This window comes from Ambystoma mexicanum, chromosome 9 (assembly GCF_040938575.1).
Source record: "Ambystoma mexicanum isolate Mex_15411 chromosome 9, UKY_AmexF1_1, whole genome shotgun sequence".
Classification (NCBI taxonomy): Eukaryota; Metazoa; Chordata; class Amphibia; order Caudata; family Ambystomatidae; genus Ambystoma; species Ambystoma mexicanum.
This window is the reverse complement of record NC_090931.1, coordinates 387,028,043-387,047,573: the sequence shown is the minus strand read 5'-3', so window position 1 is coordinate 387,047,573 and position 19,531 is coordinate 387,028,043. Positions and strand designations below refer to the sequence as shown.

The following is a 19,531-nucleotide window of genomic DNA, read 5'->3' as shown; positions in this document are numbered from 1 at the left end:
CTTTAGCTCCCAGGAGGCTCTTTGAAATGTGCTCAAAAGACTGAGCTGTTCTGTTTGCCAAATGACTCCCCTTTCTTTATCTCAATCTCTCTCATGCATTTGCTCTCCAACTCTTCTTTTGAGCTTCCTCACCAAATGGCTACAATTTCTCCCATGGTAGACTGATCTCTGGGTCCTAATGAGGTGTGGAATTGTTACGCTTGCCTCTCTGTGCAACCAGGGGTGTTGCTAAGTCCGGAAAAGATCTAGGCCACACTAATGTCGGGACTGTCGTGACTCAGGGCTAGCTAGCCTTTTGGTTGTAGCCCCTGAACTTCTATATGCGGCTATGCCCAAAAGACCCGGGGCTATAGCACTCCCAGCTACGCCTCTGTGCGTGACACATCCCGACCATGTGTACTTCCTCATCCCCCGCACCCGGCCCCTTTAGTCAGGTGTTGTAACTTCCCCTCTTGATTATATTCGATAATTAGCTCATGATTGGGAACTTAAGGTGTAAAGCGGGTGGCCACCATCTTAAAGTCTGACATTCCTGACATGATGCCTGTGAGACTGCAGGAGTCTCCCTTCGGCCTCCCTGATGTCTCTTGTTCCATGAATGCACCACATGTGTGCACAATGCTTTTCCCCCCCATTTCCCCTCCTGCCCGGGACCTACATTGCATGTGAACACTCTGGCATGAGTTAGCCTGCCGACGGCTGGTCCTCTCTGCAGCTTGTGAGCAGCGTGCTGCTCCCGATCACGGTCACTGTTCTGTAGTGTCTTGGGGTGCACCCTCTCTTGTCTGCGTCAGTCACTGATGTCCTCCCTCAATGCTATGTCTGAATCTCTAGCTTCTATGACAACTGATGTACAGACCACATTGGGGAGGGGAGGTAGCCTTTGGGGGATCCCTCCCTCATGTACTTCCCAAAGGAGTCGCATCACAAAATGGCTGGCTTCTCCTCGCCCCCAGAGCACCATTGTGCCCCACTTCCTGCTCCTTACCTGTGAGCCTTCATACAGGGTAAATGTAAGCACCAGGATTACGGATATAGTTCAGTCGCGTGCCTTTTTTGTAAACTTTCATGAGACCCATGACCCTATTTACAAGAAGGCTAGATTGAGAGCTGTGATAATTAGAACTGACAAAAAATAACATGCGGTAGGTTAGTGGTCATAATGACAACTGACCCAAATGAAGACGATGGGAAGGGCAGTGACGATGACCAACTGAAGACAAAAAGCAGGAGCTATAACACTGATTGCAGAAACAAACATAAGAAAAAGGAACAAAGGGAAAGTTGGATTGCGTTAACAATAGACAAATGATGTCTGACAAAACATAAAAACACAAGTCAGGACCATGGCACTCATAAAATCCAAAATAAAATAAAAGCTGGTGACATAACAATGACATAACCTATAGAAAACAATAGCGGGATATACAAACCTGGTAACCAGCAATGTGGTGCAAGATTACACAGATCAGTAATAGCAATCAACAGAAAACACGACTAGAGGAGCAATCAAATATTACAACAGAAAGATACAAGAACAGGTGACAAAGCAGACTTCAACCAATCTTTCATGTCCCCCCTCTCAAGAAGCCTATACTTGACCCTCAAATTCTTTTCAATTACTGCTCTTTTGCCTTCCTGAAAAGGATTTCCCAAATCCTCGAACAAGCTGTTACTAACCAGCTACAATTCCACGTTGAAAACAGCATGCTCCTGCACTCCAACCTTTCAGGCTCTGAGCTCAAACATGGCACTGATCCCATCCTGGTTAACATCATGGGCAATATCCCGGCCATTACCGAGGATGGCTGTCTTTCAATGTTTGTCCTCCTTGAACTTTCGTCTGCCTTCAACATGGTTATCCACTGCATCTCCTGGAATGTTTCACATTGTTAGCTTGGGAACCTGGATTTTATAAGATTTCCTATCCAGTGTAACGGTTTATTGAGCGACCACCCTCAACGCGGGGAGATCCTTCCCTCCCCACTCAAGGTCTCACGCAACAAACTGTTTAATGGATTATTTTATTCAGCCCTACTTCAGATGCATATCATGCTCGTTGGATTCCCACCCTCCCCCCCCTCCCCCTAAGCGACCAATGAGCCAACAGCCAGGCTGGTGTACAGGTAATACATTTGTATTTATTTAAATTAAAAGTAATAGAAATCGCACAATTACACACGCCAGCTTCATTGTGGCTCACCATTAACTTCTTGTTACACAAATTAATGATACTAATAAGTTAAGAAAAAAAGCACAACACATTAGTTAAGAAAAAAACACAAATCACAATTCTTTACTTTCTACAAATTTTCCTTCAAGAAATAATTAAACTGATCGATAACCAAAACAATTATAAATGTAGTGCTGTGCAATATTGATTTTCCTGCAGGCTTAAAAGGCTAGCAGTAGGGTTTCCAGATTGGTGCTAATACATATGGCAATTATGATTTCACCCACACTTTTGGTGTTAAAATAAACAAGCCTGGTAACCAGAAAGCTTTACTGTAGCCTTGTAACCTTTGCCATGATACCCCCGGGTTTGGGCGTATAATCAAACGTAATAAACGAAAAACAGGGTGATTCAGCGGTTTGTTTTTCACACCCTTCCTACTTTGGTCTGTGTTGGGAAAGTCGGACAGAAAAATTTGAATGATTTGAGGAATTTTGGATTTCAGACCCCGTCTCCACTGGAAGACCTGTGTTAGGGGAAGCTGGACACAAAGATTGGACTGATTTAAGAACAAAGACACCCCTCTTCCTTAAAGAAGTTGGGGTTAACAGGACAAAGGGATTACCCACTTAAATGATAGGCTATAGTTTTTCAGCACACACTGGGAAGTGAGCTTTGTTAATTTCTAATTTTAACAAAAATCCCACTGTAGTGTTCCACCAAATGGGAAATTAAATTAATCTTTTGGTTAAGTAAGCTATGGAGTTACACAGTTTTGACCCCCCGCCCCCTCACCCCCTCTGCCCACTATGAAGGGAAAGGCTTTAAGGCAAGCAGATTCCCCCTTCTTTTGGTTTCCCCAGGCTGAGTTCTACTTACATAGAAAGCCTCTGTTCAAAGTTCAGGATAACCAGCTGCATGCCAAGACTCTCTGGAAAGATCGGGCAGGGGTCTAGTTACTCCACTCTCAAGGATGGCCTCCTGCTCTCCACCATACGACCCAGTCAGCTCTTAGATCTTCCTAGAAATAGACAGCTCCACCCAGATGCACTCTCAGCAATCTCCTCTTGTGTTTCCTTGCAGCTGTCAGATGTTAAGTTTCATCAGCGCTCTTCGATGGTACATTTCAGCAGCCATGTTCTTTCTCCTAGTGCAGTCCCCCTTATATAGCCGTGATGACACCACCAATTTTAAATTTCTTTCTTTTATTGTGGTTTTAGCTTTAAAAACAATTAAAACTTTACCCAAATGCATTAATTCATTAATTCACAATAAGAAATTTGCAAATAAAATTAAATTCAATACATAAATATATGCTGTTTTTACAATCTTTACAGAGCAAAAAGTGATTCATCACTTAAAATCACAAGTTAAATATAATAAAATTACCATTAAATCACTTTTAGTAGATATTCCTATCATTTCTTTTCTGTTCCGTCAGCCGAGTTAGCATAAACAATTGAAACAGACATTTACTTAAGTGGTAAGGAATTCTGGACCAGCAAATATTCCACACTCTCAAACCAGTGTTCCTTTCATAACAGTCTATGTATTTCTTAAAACATATTGAGCGTTGGGCTTTAAGCGCTTCACATTGCAGGAGTAGATGCTGTAATGTTTCATTTGGAGTGGTTCAGAATCTACTGTTTGATCTCCTTTATTTTTTTCCATTTTGCCCCATTTGCCCTTGTCGGGAGTATATTGAATCTAAACCTCATTAGTATGTAGCGCCAAGACGGGAATTTGCATATGTATTGAGCGCAGGTTCCCAATTTTTGAGAACTCAGATGTTATTCTGGTTAATCTTATATTTCCCTATAGAGTCACAAGTTCTGCACCAATCTGCCTGCCACAACGTATGTTTATATGTTCTAGGGGAGTGGTTTATTAGATTTCCTTCCAGCCCCCATTCATCCAATGTGTGTTTGGCCCAGGCTAGAATGCTGTTTTTAGTTCTCCCTCCTCCTCTCTAAATTCTGCATACAAAGTGTGTTCTGGGGCAGAAATAAACGTACAACTGAGCAGAAGTCTCTTCCACACTAGGTAGGCTTGTTAGGCAGAAACCTGTGCAGTTCCCTCTGGGACCACTGCAAAAGATTTAAGACTACAGGTGTTTGGCAGTAAACCTACTTGGTAGCAGTCTGTACCACACAGATTCACTTGGTAGCTGTGGCTGAGCGGTCGGACTTCCCTCAAGAAGAGTTAGGCAGTATACAAAGTATTCACAATAGGTCAAAAGAACACAGTGGAACAAGCAAACACTGACCAGAGCTTGGTGTAAAAGAGATATAATTATTTATTTAAAACCACATCTAATAAAACACACAGGCACTAATATTAAGCAGTTCAAAAACACGGTCACTAAAAGATATACACTCCCTTAAAAGAATATTAGACAAGTCTTAAGTAAAGCCCCACTTATTTTCAGACAGCGGTGAGCGCTTAACGCAGATGACACTCTAATAATTCGTTTTAAAAGGGAAAGAAAGGCAGAGTATAAATTGAAACAGATCCCAACACTTTCACAAAAACACAGCAAGAGAGGAAGGCAGAGTCAAACCGTGAAGTTAGAGTTCAGAAACCGGATCCACTTTAAGAGGATCAGAACGAAATGTGTCCACGGTCACACAGTTAAAAAGTGCACAAAAGTCTCGAAAAGGTTCAGAAAGAGTTGGACCAAAAGAAAGGGACCAGTTAGATGGTCAAGGCGGCTAGCCCAGTCCAGAAGGTTAAGGGATTATTATTACCTTGTAGCAATCTTTAGAAAGGGAGGCCTGGCAGACACAGTACCTTAAAGTGGTGAGAATAATCCAGCGGGGGCAGTTGTTCCTGGCAGCGGATGCAAGTCGGTGCTTTGTCCGGGGGAAGAGAGGGTCTCATCGGGGAGGAAGACAGGAGCCCGTTGCACTGCCAGGGAAGAAACCAGCCGCGGAGTTCTCAGTTAAAAGGAGCGGTCCTTTTGTTCGCGGTCCAGTGGTAAGTGGCTATCCGGTTGCTGGGGTGCTTGGCATGGGCAATTCGACCACAAGACGTCCTGGGATGCGAGGAAAAGAAGCTAAACTGGTTGTGCCCACCAGTCAGGGGAAGAAGACTCTCCAGCAGGGAGATCTTCTCTGTCATCGGGAAGTGGTGAGTCGGTTCCGCAGAGCTCCACCGGTGGTGTCGTCGTAGCAGGTTGGCTCAGCTTCTCCCTCGTCGGATTCTCAGGTCCTGTGGCGACTACTGAAGTTCCAGTCCCCAAAGCCCTGCTTTTATGCAGCACACCCCCATTCACTCAGCCTAGATGTCAATCAAACATGCTAAGTGGTGAGCCGGCCGGCTCACCACTTGGGCCAATCACACAAGAGTGCGACTTGAGTTACCAAGGTAACTCAGTCCAGGGTGCCTAAACCCCCTCCCACATCCCCTGTGGTACCCAGACAGAGTGGCACCACTTTTGGAGGCTTCTGTGGAGAATCCCACCAAAAGTGGAACAAAGGGCTCGACTTGGGTTGGAGTCACAGAAGAGAACACAAACGCCATTTTAGAATCGAGTCCTGGCAAAAAATACCAACCAGCGAATTAATCTTAAATAAATAAACCGGCGGTATGTTCGAGGCTATGAGAATTAAATAATTAAAGTTGGTAGCCTCGAACAATGGGAAAATCCCATAGGGATATATTCGTGGTCGAATATAAAAAGTAGTATCCACTGCCACCAGCCAAAACTCGATCAGGGGGGACGGAGACGTGCCCCCTCGACTAACAGACCCCGGGCAATCGAATTGCCCGACCAGTACGTCCACAATATGATGGTTTGTACTGGTTTCTGTTCATAATTTGGGACTAGTAAAGCCAATGGTGACTTTACATGCCCTGGGAGACAGTAGTCAGTCCCAGGGTATGGAGTATATGGTGGGGTGTCACTAGGACACCCCTGTGTCACTGCACGGAGGGTGCTGTGTAACACACATAGTAAAAACACATGAGACCCTGTGGAGTAAAGGACCCCATAGCCCATAAAACACATTAACAGTCAAAGGAACACCATAAATCATGTCCAAGAGTGGGAGAAAAAGAGCCTCACTCTTGGCAGGAGAAAAAAACAAACTCCAGAAATCCAGCAAAGCTGCTGGGGGACTCACTAGGTTAGGAAATTCATCCTAAACAGAGAATTCTCCCTAACAAGGCTTCTAAGGAGAGTAGACCCAGTTCATGCCTAATTAAACTAATCGGAATAGACTGAGGAAGTCTTAGGACCTTGTTCCAAATTAGGCCCTCAAGATGGCAAAAGTCTTCCATCAGTAGGCTATGATGGATTTCAGCTCTGTAGGTCAGCATAGGTATAATCTTTGCTACGTATATTTCAAGAGCGGGATTAGAGCGAATTTGCCATATTTGCGGTTGACATTTTTCATCTGTGCTACTGCTTTGGATGCCTATAGATGCAATCCTTCCATGATTGCTTTCTTACTTGGGGTATTGTGGATATCAAAACCTAAGTACTTTGTTATTCACTTACAAAACTTGTTCCTCGCCTAGCCAGATCGATTTCTTCTTTCTATGCTTCCCTGCTGAGAAAATCATTTATTGTGTTTTCTTTGAATTTAGGATCAACTCATTTTCATTACAGTAAGCATAAAAGGCCTTCAGCATTCTCTGAATACCCACCCAGGTACAATCCATAAGGATGAAATCATCTGCGTACGTTATCCAGGAAATATTTGTACCCAGAACTTTATGGGCAATGAAAGATACTTTTGCCAACCATTCTCCCAAATCCGCCATATATGCGTTAAAATAAACGGTGCAAGTGTGCAACCTTCAGTAGACCATTATTAGTGTTTATCCTGTTTGAGAGCATTCCTTCCTGATTTGGTCTAGCCTTGATGCATGGGTTTCTGTGCAAGGGGATTAGTAGTGCCAACAATCCCTTTGGCAGCGCCATCCTTCAATTTTGTGCCATAAAGTATCCCTATTTACACGATCGAACGCGAGGGAGCAGTCCACTGATACCACGTGCACCCCGTACATGATCCCACCCATGCCGGGCGTTGGACGTGGTTGATCACCCAACCAGCCAAATTAGTCCCTACATCTGTGCTGAAGCCCACTTGATTGGGTTTCAAGATTTTGTTTAGTTTGGCACATTCTTCTAATGAGTAAAGTAGTAGTCCTCCAAATATTTTGGAGTCAGAATCCATCAGGGCCACTGGCCTATAGTTTTCTGGGGCCTTCTGGTCTCCTTGCTTGTTGTTACTCACCACTCCGAAATAGGCCGAAGATGCAAAGAAGTGACCTTGGAGATGATGGTGGTACAAGAATCGATATTCAGCCTTCCATCCCAGCTCCCCTGAGTACAAGACTCAGGCTTCCTCAAAGAGGGGCTCTTTTCCACAATGTACCTCTCTGCTGTTTCAGTTGGGACAGACAGAGGTGTCAATTGAATAAAAGAGCGGAGAGAACACACACCGCCAATACCAATGCTGCAAAGGAATACAAAGATATTAGACAGTGTTGAGGTTAATACAAGTGATTAAAACAGTGGAATTAAATGGGCAACTACCTAGATAGATATTGGAGTGGAGCTTCCCCGGGATGATCTACAAGGAATAACACAAAATGAGTGGAAATGGTCTAATTCAATATCGGTCCCAACTATAGATATAGAATTGATAACAACTGACCTGAATAAGGATATATTGAGGAAATGAATTCCAGGAAACAGAAGACAACGATAGGAGAAAATAACAAACAGGGATGTTAGTATAGGGAAGTAGCCCCGGACGGCACGAGGGTCGCACTAGTGCTGGGTTGGTGCAGTTTCAGGAAAGCGTTTATCTGCACTTAAGGGGAATTCCACAGGAGAGTCACTCAATGTCCCAGAATCCAACAGAAGACAAATATCCAAACAAGTCGTGGATGTAAACAATAGCAGACATGGAGATATCCAATTGTATGTACCTGAACACACAAGTATACCGAGTAGCTGTAGAAATTGTCTGGAATAGTAGACAGCAATTTGGGTCTGAGTGCAGAGCGGCAACCAGGAAGGAAGTACCGCAAGAGACAGAAGGGAGCCGAATCCAGTAACGTTCCAAGTCAAACAACCAGACGAGCATGACAGGAATCAAGGAGGAGGCGAGGCAATCCAGAAGTCAGGCAAAGGTCAAAACCAGGAGTTCAGATGAGGAATCGTGTAGGAAGACACGAAGAAGAAACGGACGAAACCGCGTGTAGCTTGTAACGCTAATTAGCAGCAACGAGCCCCTTGGAAGACGGTGGTTTTATAGTCGTAAGAGGGGCATGGCTTGCCGTACGTCTTCCACGTACAAGACGTGTCAGGTGACCCAGAGTCCGTCGAAGTTTGTACAGATGCCATGGTAGCCTGTATCTGGTCCATAGAGGAGCTTGTAAAGAAGTCGTATTCTGCAAGGGGGCCCGCGGGGAAGCCTGAAGTGTAACACTTGTAAATAGGGACTATGTGCACTTCCTTACAGGATTCAGGTGTGCTTTTCGTTTCTATGATTGACTGAAAGTGGTTATATAAAATGTTTGCCCATAATTCGGGAGCTTCCTTCATTCAATTAGGTCCCTGGCAACCCCGCCAGTCCTCTTTGCACTTTCCTCAGGGCCCTGCACCCCAACCCCCTCACTGCACTTCTGAATAAATCCAAGATAGCTTCTCTGTCTGCACTTATCCCAGCCTCTAACGACTGGGTGCACTTGGACCCCCCCATCCTTGACTGTCTTGCACTTGCACGATCTGAATGCATCTCTGCCTGAGGATCGTCTGTCTGTTCTCCCCTATCTTCAACCCTTAATGTGTAATTGATAAAAACTGAAAAATCGCCATCAGGCCTCTTTACTGTATCTCACCTGTTAAATGTATCTTTTTCACTTACACTGCCTGTGCAGACTGTTATCGTCTCAGAATTTCAAGGGCTCTGAGCGACTGTTGTTTTTTTCCCATGTTCCCACCCTCCTTGAGCGCTTTGAAACACTGCCTGTGTATAGGCGTTTATAAATAAACAATACCAAACAATACCAATTACCTTTTTGCTGAGTCCATTGGTTCCCAGGGCCCTGGATTTACTTATACTGTGGGTCATAGCTTCAATCACTTCCGCAGAGAATGACAGGGACCAATCTTCATTATCTTAACTAGCCCCGTTCTTTAGGGCCTCCAACGGAAGGTTATATAGATGTGAAAAATGGGAAGACCAAGCCTGTTCCATAATAGGGTTGTCTGAACTGTATTTTGACAGTTTTTACACTGCTTCACCAGTTTCCAATAGTTTACATCACTTTTCGCGACTAAGCAGGTAAGCATCCCCTCCCCTTCCCTCTGGTATATCGCTGCTTGGATAGACCTCAGGTTGTACTTATAGGCCTGTCTAAATCGTCTCATTTTAGTATTGAGACGAAAACCCAGCTCAGTCTCACGAATAGATCTTCTTAAATTTCGTCTGAATTCTCCCTCTTTATTTAATGGACAAAACAGGGTTGCAGTTGGCCTACTGTTCTGCTGCCTAAATTTACTGGGGCATGAGAGATTCTCAAAAAGTCCCGGCAGATTTTGCACCAAGCATATGTGACTATTAAACACTCCCTGGGACGTAAAAAGATTAATCTTGAGTCTTTCATTGACATCGAGGATATCTTTCTGGGCCCAAATTATTCTGCTTCCCAGAGGTCGTAACTTTACTCATCTTCATTGATGTACCCATCTTTAGGTCAAGCAGTAGAGCTATTGAGAGTATTGCATGATCGCTAAGTAAACCACATTTTTCTTCAAAATCAGTACTCTTAGATTCCCATTCTTCAGATATGAAAATAAAATCAATAATGGAAGCCTTAGTTCCATTACTCCAAGTATTCCAATTAAGCATCCCTTGCTCAGTCACCCCCTCCCCAACAGACTCAAATTCCATCCTTCCAGGAAATCCCACCATTTTTTCCCTTTAGGGTCCAGAGACGATTTGTCTTTAAGGCTATGCACGAACTGGCCATATTTTAGGGGGGATAGGCAGTTCCTATTAAAGTCGACTGCAAATAGAATGAGGCTTTCTGACCATCTCTCATTCAATCTCATTAAGCTCTCGTCCATATGGTCAATTATTAAGGATTGGGCATGTTCTGCATAGTTACAATAAACATTAAGATTTAGTGCTGGAGACTTTTTGTCTCTAAACGTAACTGAGGCTGCCAAGACACCATAGAATAGGTTGTCTACCACTTTGAGTTCAATGATATGTTTGTTTCTACATCCAATCAGTAGCCCACCCTTCGGGCGTCCTGTTTTTCCACTTACAGCCATTTGTTGGCAGATTGAATAGCCGTCCATTGACACCTGTTTGGTAAGGAAAGTTTCTTGCAAAATTACCAAATCGTGTAGCCCCAATTTCCCTTGAGACTCTCCTGAGTCGAGAACATGGTAGTGACCTCTCGTGTTTCATGAGCAAATGCTAAAGGTGTGGGCTAGCTCTTTGGTTCATTGTCCAGGCCTTTCGTGGGGGTTGGGCAAGCTGAACATAAGATTTTGATAGTCAGGTCAGGATGAATGTTTATGATGACATGGGTATGTGGTCAAATATGAAGAGTGGTGCTTCACTGTTCAGCCAAAGTTTGTGATGCTGGTCCCGCTGCTCCCCCCGCCACTATCCCACTCCCTCCTTTTTGGATGCAGCCAGAGTACCACTAGTACCTTTTTTCCATGTCCATAACTGCTACCAGCTGAGGGTCTCCTCCTTCACTTCTTTGAAGGCTGTCAGTGAGACGTGGTACATGCCTTCCTCAGCAGACGTGAGACGTGGTACATGCCTTCCTCAGCAGGCAAGTCTGAGCTCTCCCTGCTCCCAGGTGAGGCGCAGTGTTGCGCTCTGTCAGCTGAGGTCCCCTCCCGCCATTTTTCCCTTCTTGGAGGGCTGTCTGTGAGACCCGGTACACCTCTGTCGCAGCACAGAGTGTCTGAGCTCTCCCTGCTTCCAGGTGAGGTTGAGCGCTGCGCTCTGTCCGCTGAGGGCCCCCCTTCACTTCTTTGAGGGCTGTAAGCAGGCTTGGACTGGCCTATAGGGCAATAGGGCAATGTCCCAATTGCAGAGCCAATATTCTGGTATGGGCCAGTTTTGTTGGTTAAAGGCGGGCCCATTTTTTGGCCAACATGGGCTAGTTTGATGCGTATCCTCACTGTGCAGGTAGTAGTTTTGACCAGTGTTATTGACCAAATATCCTTTAAAATGCACAATTTGCAACACATTTTACCCCAAAAACTCCTCTGTGGGTACTACTCAAACAATTTGTCACAATAGAAGTGAATGCTGGTGGCAGTAGCTTCCCAGTGGTAGCGGCCAAACTATGGATCCACTTACCAGTAGCGCTAAGGTCGGAAACCTCTTACTGGACCTTCCGAAAACACCTTAACATGTGGCTTTTTACACAGGAACTACAAAAATAACTGCACAAATGTACTCTGTACTTAAGTCACAATCTCCTGAGCACCACCTTACATAAGTAACTAAAGAACTACTGTTCTTGATATCTTTCACCTTGCAACCTAGTAATTTGCAAATCCTTACAGCTAGGTACACGCCATCATGGAACTTGTAACTATGCATACGTCATCCTTGGCACCACTGTACATAAGCAACCAAACAACTACTGTATTTGATGTCTCTCACCTCTGCAACCATGTAACCTTGTAACTCTAATCTTGTATACGCCATTATAGAACCTGTAACTTCACCATCATTTACTGACAAGAACAGGGCCTAGATGCCTTCAGGCTGGGTGCGCTATATACATTGCAAAATAAATAAATAAATGCATTTGCGACTGTTGCCCACTTTTATGCCCCAGTCTAATCCTGGCTGTAAGTGAGACCTTTTGGTGCATGCCTGTCTCAGCAGAGAGAGTCTGAGCTCTCCCTGCTCTCAGGTACTCACCGGGCATGTCTTTTTAATGAAGTGCTGCACACGCTGCGTAGGTAAGGATAGTCACCGGATCTGAGATCCAGCACCAGATGTGTAGCTAGATCTCGGGATCCGGCCAGTGTCAGCCGCCCAAAATCCATGCTCTGCGCTGGAAGAAAAAAAAAGAAAACGCCAGTGACGGCATGGAGTAGGGGGATTGAGAAGCACATTGCCGCCATGAGCGCTCTTCTGGCTCCGCCCCCTACCTGTACACAGCAGGACACGCGGCCTTCAATTATACTGGATGTTTATTTCATAGAAACAAATGACTTACATTTCAAATGGTAAATGCTTCAGAGTCAATGAATGGGTTTGTCATGACACTGTACGCCTGGATCAAACATTGTGACTTTCACCTGGTTTGAAAAGAAGAAAAGCTAAAGTCACAAGTCATCACTGGGGTTATCACCTGAAAAAATCGAATTGCTAAATAATGAGGCTTAAAACACTGATTTTTTAAAATCGATTTTTTTTTCATTTATGTTATGTTATGTTACTTTGCATTTGTATAGCGCCTTATGTATCATTGGTATGATCTCAAGGTGCTGGTAGGTTGAACGCCCTCGGGAACCGTAGTTCAGGTCAGGAGAGAGAGAGAGAGAGAGAGAGAGTCATAAACTGTGTGGGTGCACCGGATATGTGTACAGCTGGTGTGGCACTTGCATGTTAGCTGCTTCTTAGCAGTAGGTGCTGTGGTTGAAAGGTCAGGAATATGTGTTCATTCTCGTGAGTTGATATCGAGCCTGATTTCTGGCTGCGTTAGGCCTGAGGAGACGCATAGGCTAGCGGGTGTGCTGAGCCAGTTGTATTTAATAGGATGATGTGGAGTATGTGGCAGAGGTTAGTATGAGAACAGCTATACTGAATGTCGCTGTTTTCTAGTTGAGTGGTGGTGTATAGGAGAGAGTAGGCGTGGTGATGTGATATATCGGTCCCACACACTCCATCCGTCCCGCGCACTCCATCCGTCATACGTACTCCATCCGTTCCACGCACTCGATCTGCCCCATGCATTCCATCCGCGCCATGCGTTCTGTCCGCTACATGCTTTCCATTTGAGCCATCCACTCAGTCCGGACCAACCACTCCATCTGATCTGAGCATTCCATTTGATCCCTAGACTTCATCCGTTCCACCTACTTCATATGTTCCATCCACTTCATCTGTTCCACCCACTTCATCCGTTCCACCCACTTCATCCGTTCCACCCTCTTCATCCGTTCCACCCACTTCATCCGTTCCACGCACTCCATTTGTCCCACGCACTCCATTCGTCCCATGCACTTGGTCCATCTCGTGCACTCGGTTCGGCTCGTGCACCCGGTCTGGCTCGTGCACTCGATCCGTCCCATGCACTCGATCCGTCCCATGCACTCCTACTGTCCCATGCATTCCATCCGTCCCATCCATTACATGTATTCGATCATTCCATGCACTGTCCATTTCATGCACTCCATCCGTTTCATCAGTTCCTTCCACTCCCATGTGTTCCACCCACTCCATCCGTTCCATCCAGTCCATCTGTTCCATCCACTCCATCCGTTCCATCCAGTCCATCTGTTCCATCTACTCCATTTACACTGAACTGTACCTGCAGTAAGTCTGACAGGAGCAACATAGAGGCATTTTAAACATGAAGGTAGTGGACGGGTGTTTACTGTCAAACACGTATGGCTTCGTTGAATAGAAACGGAAGAAGTTATTTTCATCCACTTCCCATAAACGAACTTTTTTACAACATATCCAAGAGATGCTCGCACGTAATTATATGCCACATTTCTGTTTTTTGTTCAAAATGTAAAACCTCAATTGACCTAAATACTGGAGTTGTCTGTGAATTGGAAATGAAAATGGGGTCTGCAGCCAATTAGTGGCCAAGTCAAATGCCCCCAGTGGCTCTGTGTATTCTTTCATCCTCAGACCGTCGTCTTTTGGACTGGGTGCCCCAGTTAAAGTGGAATGGATATATAGTTTGGGAAAGAAGGAGCATGAAAGAAATTGCGCCGTTTCAAACTATTATTTTGGACATTTCCTTTGATCGGGCGGTCAACGGCCATCTCCGCCCCCTCTAAGCCCTGCCTCCTCGGCCCCGCCCCCACCCCTTGTGCGATCCCCCATCAAATGTTTTCCATTTCCAGCACTGATAGCTGAAGCGTGCCCCGGCAAGGGAATGCGAGCGCCCTGGGCAGGGCATTCAACGAGAGCTACCAGGGGCGCCCGCTACACTCAGGGAATGGCTGGCCTGTTCCAGAGACCCCCAAGCTGTCACTGAGGGCTGCCAGGTGAGGGTCTATACCGTCCTCCACGGTAGGATCTGTCTGTCACTGATCTGGGCACCCGGGCTGCGCAGTGCCTCCAGGCAGTGCTGTACTTTCCTCGCCCCCTCCCCGCGGACGCCGGGTGGCTGTCACCCGGAGGCTGCAGGCAGCGCATTCTTTCCAGCCCCCGCCGTGAACTCGCCGAGGAGGGGTCATTTATCACTAACCGCGGATACGCTGGCGGATCCGAGCTACATATTTATGTGACGTGCGTCGGCTTGGATGACTTTTAAAAGGCGGTCTTTTTTTGTTGTTTTTCTTCTCAGTGCTGTAACATCGAATCCTAAAACGTAACTGGAGCTCATTTCTCCACCTACCCTTGTATCATACAGCCTGCGCTGTCTCCAGCTTTACCCACGTTGCCTTCCCCTGCTGTGCGTCTGTGCCCCGGCTCTTTCGAACGCACGCACCGCTTCCTTCTCCTCCGCCACCTTTGCTTGTAGCGGGGTTCTGGCTTCATACACAGCCATTTCGGCGAGGTCACATGAACCAGACAACGTAGCCTCTGGGCTCATCCTCCCTCCGTGCCGACAAGGTAAGGGGCAGTCTGGCAAAGAGGGCCCTGGGTGTGGATGTGGGGCTGGCGGGTGCAACAGGCGTTGGGTGGGCACAGTCCCGGGTGAAACAATTGTGCATTTTAGTAGTAAACGTTACAGTATGTCTATTTCTAGTTCAAATAGTTTTATTGTATCGCCATCAAAGTACAGTACAAACAAAAGAAATGTACCATAAAATCTAGCAAACTTAATGTAACAACTATACATGTACAGCAGTATTTACGAAACGGACGAAAAACAAAGGGAAATAGAATTTAAAAAAACCCACACATTTTCAACCCTAAAAACGTATTCTAATAATGCTCCATCAAATATCCATCCAGCAGGGTACATATGTGAAACAGCAATGTGACCAGATTATACAGTTGACATAATGGGGCATCATATAAACTATACATAACTCATGCAGCAAATGATTAAAGTGACAATTAACCATAAGTGACAATATGTCGATTTTCTCGGTTTCCCCTCTTGTAATTCCTGTTAAGACTCCAGTTCTTGCGTCTCAACATTAGTTGTTGAAGATGTACTCATTCACGGCTAGCCCTGTCTGTCCAATGCACCTGCAAATAGCGAGAGACTGGTTGGTAATTCATAATTTACCTGCAAAAGTATCAGTTCTCCAAACGGGTTCAGTAGACGGACATGATAACACTCTCATCAACTGTTGGAAATCAATGATCCTGTAGGTCGCTGTTCCGATTCGCTCAACGCTTGATGTGCTTTGCACCCTGAAGTGAACTGCACTGAGAATCGGCGCATGTGGCTGGCTGACATACCCCAGAGCAGACGTTGGGGGAGGCGAGAGAGACTTGGTGTGCTGCTGCATACTGGGCCCTTCTGTGCTCTCTCCCCACCTGTCGCCTCTCCCTGGCGTGGTGCAGTCGGGGATGCGAGAGAGACTTGCTGTACTGCTGCATACTGGGACCGTCTGTGCTCTCTCCCCACCTGTCGCCTCACACTGGCGTGGTGCAGTTCGGGGATGCGAGAGAGACTTGCTGTGCTGCTGCATACTGGGACCTTCTGTGCTCTCTCCCGACCTGTCGCCTCACACTGGCGTGGTGCAGTTCGGGGATGCGAGAGAGACTTGCTGTGCTGCTGCATACTGGGACCTTCTGTGCTCTCCCCCAACCTGTCGCCTCACCCTGGCGTGGTGCAGTTCGGGGATGCGAGAGAGACTTGGTGTGCTGCTGCATACTGGGACCATCTGTGCTCTCTCCCCACCTGTCGCCTCACCCTGGCGTGCTGCAGTTCGGGGATGCGAGAGAGACTTGCTGTGCTGCTGCATACTGGAACCTTCTGGGCTCTCTCCCCACCTATCGCCTCACCCTGGCGTGGTGCAGTTCGGGGATGCGAGAGAGACTTGCTGTGCTGCTGCATACTGGGACCTTCTGTGCTCTCCCCCCCACCTGTCGCCTCACCCTGGCGTGGTGCAGTTCGGGGATGCGAGAGAGACTTGCTGTGCTGCTGCATACTGGGACCTTCTGTGCTCTCCCCCAACCTGTCGCATCACCCTGGCGTGGTGCAGTTCGGGGATGCGAGAGAGACTTGCTGTGCTGCTGCATACTGGGGTCTTCTGTGCTCTCTCCCCACCTGTCGCCTCACCCTGGCGTGGTGCAGTTCGGGGATGCGAGAGAGACTTGCTGTGCTGCTGCATACTGGGACCTTCTGTGCTCTCCCCCAACCTGTCGCCTCACCCTGGCGTGGTGCAGTTCGGGAATGCGAGAAAGACTTAGTGTGCTGCTGCATACTGGGATCTTCTGTGCTCTCTCCCCACCTGCCGCCTCACCCTGGCGTAGTGCAGTTCGGGGATTCGAGAGAGACTTGCTGTGATGCTCCATACTGGGACCTTCTGTGATCTCTCCCCACCTGTCGCCTCACCCTGGCGTGTTGCAGTTCGGGGATGCGAGAGAGCCTTGCTGTGCTGCTGCATACTGGGACCTTGTGTGTTCCCTCCCCACCTGTCAACTCACCTGGCGTGGTGCAGTTCGGGGATGCGAGAGAGACTTGCTGTGCTGCTGCATACTGGGACCTTCTGTGCTCTCTCCCCACCTGTCGCTTCACCCTGGCATGGTGCAGTTCGGGATGCGAGAGAGACTTGCTGTGTCTTTCCCCACTTGTCGCCTCACCCTGGCGTTGTGCAGTGCGAGGATGCGAGAGAGACTTGCTGTGCTGCTGCATACTGGGACCTTCTGTGCTCTCTCCCCCCACCTGTCGCCTCACCCTGGTGTGGTGCAGTTCATTGGGGTGCAAATATCTTGAAAACCCTGCATCCTAGGGCCTTGAAATGTAATGTTGTTTCTCGTGTGAGACCGGTCCTTCTATGACCACTTTGATGTTTTGTGGATTTCTGGCCACCATCTCATATGTGAAGGTGCTAAAATCTGGGTAAAGGGGTGGGGTGTCCAAATGTCATATAGCCAGTAATGTCCGGAGGGTCCTAGCAGGTAACTATGCAAAATGTGGTGCAGACTGGTGAAATGGTGTGCAATTATATGCGGAACAACGCTTTACAACGTCACACATGTTGACCTTTAATGTAGATGGGCATGCTAGCACATGGGTCAGCTACCCAAGCAGCCAGAGCTGGTAAAACATCAACCACTGTACATGGCATAGAACTGGAGAAAGCAGTGACTGGGTAGGTACAGGGGTGTCATTTGGGGGCCGCCGGGGGTCGCAACTGCAACCCCTGAGGTCTCCCTTGCCACTGCCCCTGTGGTCTCCCTTGCTACACCAAAAAGAAAATCTTTTAAAACATTTTTTAATGGAAGCTCCTGGGCTATATGGCTCTTTGTTTCTGGAGTGGCTGGTATTCTTGTTCAGGCCTCCAAAAAAACCCCAGTAGGTTTCAGCAGTGACACTAAATAAGAAAGAATAGGATTAACAAATAATTTGTCTTCTGGCATGTCTTTGAGCTATCTCTATCAAGCAACAATATCAAACTTTGTCCTGTCAGTGCTATATCTCAGCAGTCTACAGGCTGTGAATGGCTCAATTGCAGCTGTAAATGCAGTATTGGTGTAATAGACATGTCTTAACACAACTTGATTTACATCTGTTTCTTGCACTAAAGTCAACCCAAGAATTCCCAGTGTATCATTACTTATGCATTGAACATTACAAAATGTCGAGTTGCGGTCTACTGTCAAAAGACCGCCAGAAGGACATCCTCTCGTCGGGCAGGTTGCGTGTTGATGAACTACAGTGAAACCATCTAGACTGAATGTGGAGGTGAGCCAGGTTTCCTGCAGGAGCGCTGCGTCAAATTCTTTAAAGAGGATGTCAGCATTCAACTTATGTTGAAATGATAGTGGACCACAGGTGTTCCAGCTCACTAAGTGATGATGATGATGATCATAACCGTTCAATCGCTGAAAAACCTGAGTTATAATGTCTGGCAGCAGGGACAGTAAGTTGGAATTATCCTTATTTGCATGGACTTTGCTGATTCCTTGCTATGGAATAGCTGCAAGTTCTAGTTGCTGTAGACTTGGTGAAATAGTGATTCATTATGAGGGAAGGGTATGCAGGTGCAATAGGGAAGGGTATGCAGGTGCAATAGGGAAGGGTATGCAGGTGCAATAGGGAAGGGTATGCAGGTGCAATAGGGAAGGGTATGCAGGTGCAATAGGGAAGGGAATGCAGGTGCAATAGGGAAGGGTATGCAGGTGCAATAGGGAAGGCTATGCAGTTGCAATAGGGAAGGGTATGCAGGTGCAATAGGGAAGGGTATGCAGGTGCAATAGGGAAGGGAATGCAGGTGCAATAGGGAAGGGTATGCAGGTGCAATAGGGAAGGGTATGCAGGTGCAATAATTAAACAAGTGCATAGAGGGATCCTGTGCTCGTTTGACAAATGGTTTTAAACTAATATTTCTACTACTTTTGTGTCCCAGAAAGTACCTGACCTGAAAATGTGCATAAGGATTATTGTTTTATTTTGCCTTGACAGTGTGAATGAAACACGTGTTGTGCAGCTTTCTATGACTTTATTGTAACCCAGGGATCAAGAGGCCCCCTTCGGAATCAGTTATGGATTAAACTGCAGTACTTATATACATGGCATTTACAAGCTCTTTGAACTGTTTAATGTTGTCCATCATTTCGTATAACATTCATCCATAAACAAAATGTTTTTGTAACTATCTTATTGTTAGTCCATTGAACACTGATTGGTGCCAGGTTGTACAATAGTTGGTATCTAGGATTAGTTGTGCATTTTTACAAAAGACGAACCCTCAAAAAACATTCTGGTTTTAAGAAGGGGGGCAGGGGGAGAGTGGACCTACTTTGATCAAGATTTGTGCCCTGCAAAAGAGTTGTTAGTCAAAACACTAATGTCAAAAAACACTGGTATGTTTGTTCATGGGATAGTAACAACAAAACAGAATGCAATTTTGTTAGCTAAGAGAAAGATGCATTTATCATAAAGAAATGGGAAACTCTACATCAAACAGTGGATGGGGATAACTCCAGCATCTTTTGGTAGATTTGTGTCCCTTAAACACTGCTGGGCTTTGTTTAACCCTGG

General features: G+C 46.3%; 1 protein-coding gene across 3 annotated transcripts in view; it reads left to right on the top strand.

Moving 5' to 3' along the window:
- The window catches only part of TPST1 (tyrosylprotein sulfotransferase 1), a 542,880-nt gene that overhangs the window by 15,137 nt on the left and 508,212 nt on the right, over positions 1-19,531 (top strand). Inside the window, exon 1 of one of the 3 annotated variants that reach the window (XM_069614864.1) lies at positions 14,255-14,405. The exons of 1 other annotated variant lie outside the window; for it this stretch is intronic. The gene's annotated coding sequence lies outside the window, so the exon portion shown is untranslated. Of the gene's footprint in view, positions 1-14,254; positions 14,406-14,705; positions 14,977-19,531 lie in introns of those variants that run through there. One more of the 3 variants, XM_069614865.1, reaches the window with a different exon arrangement.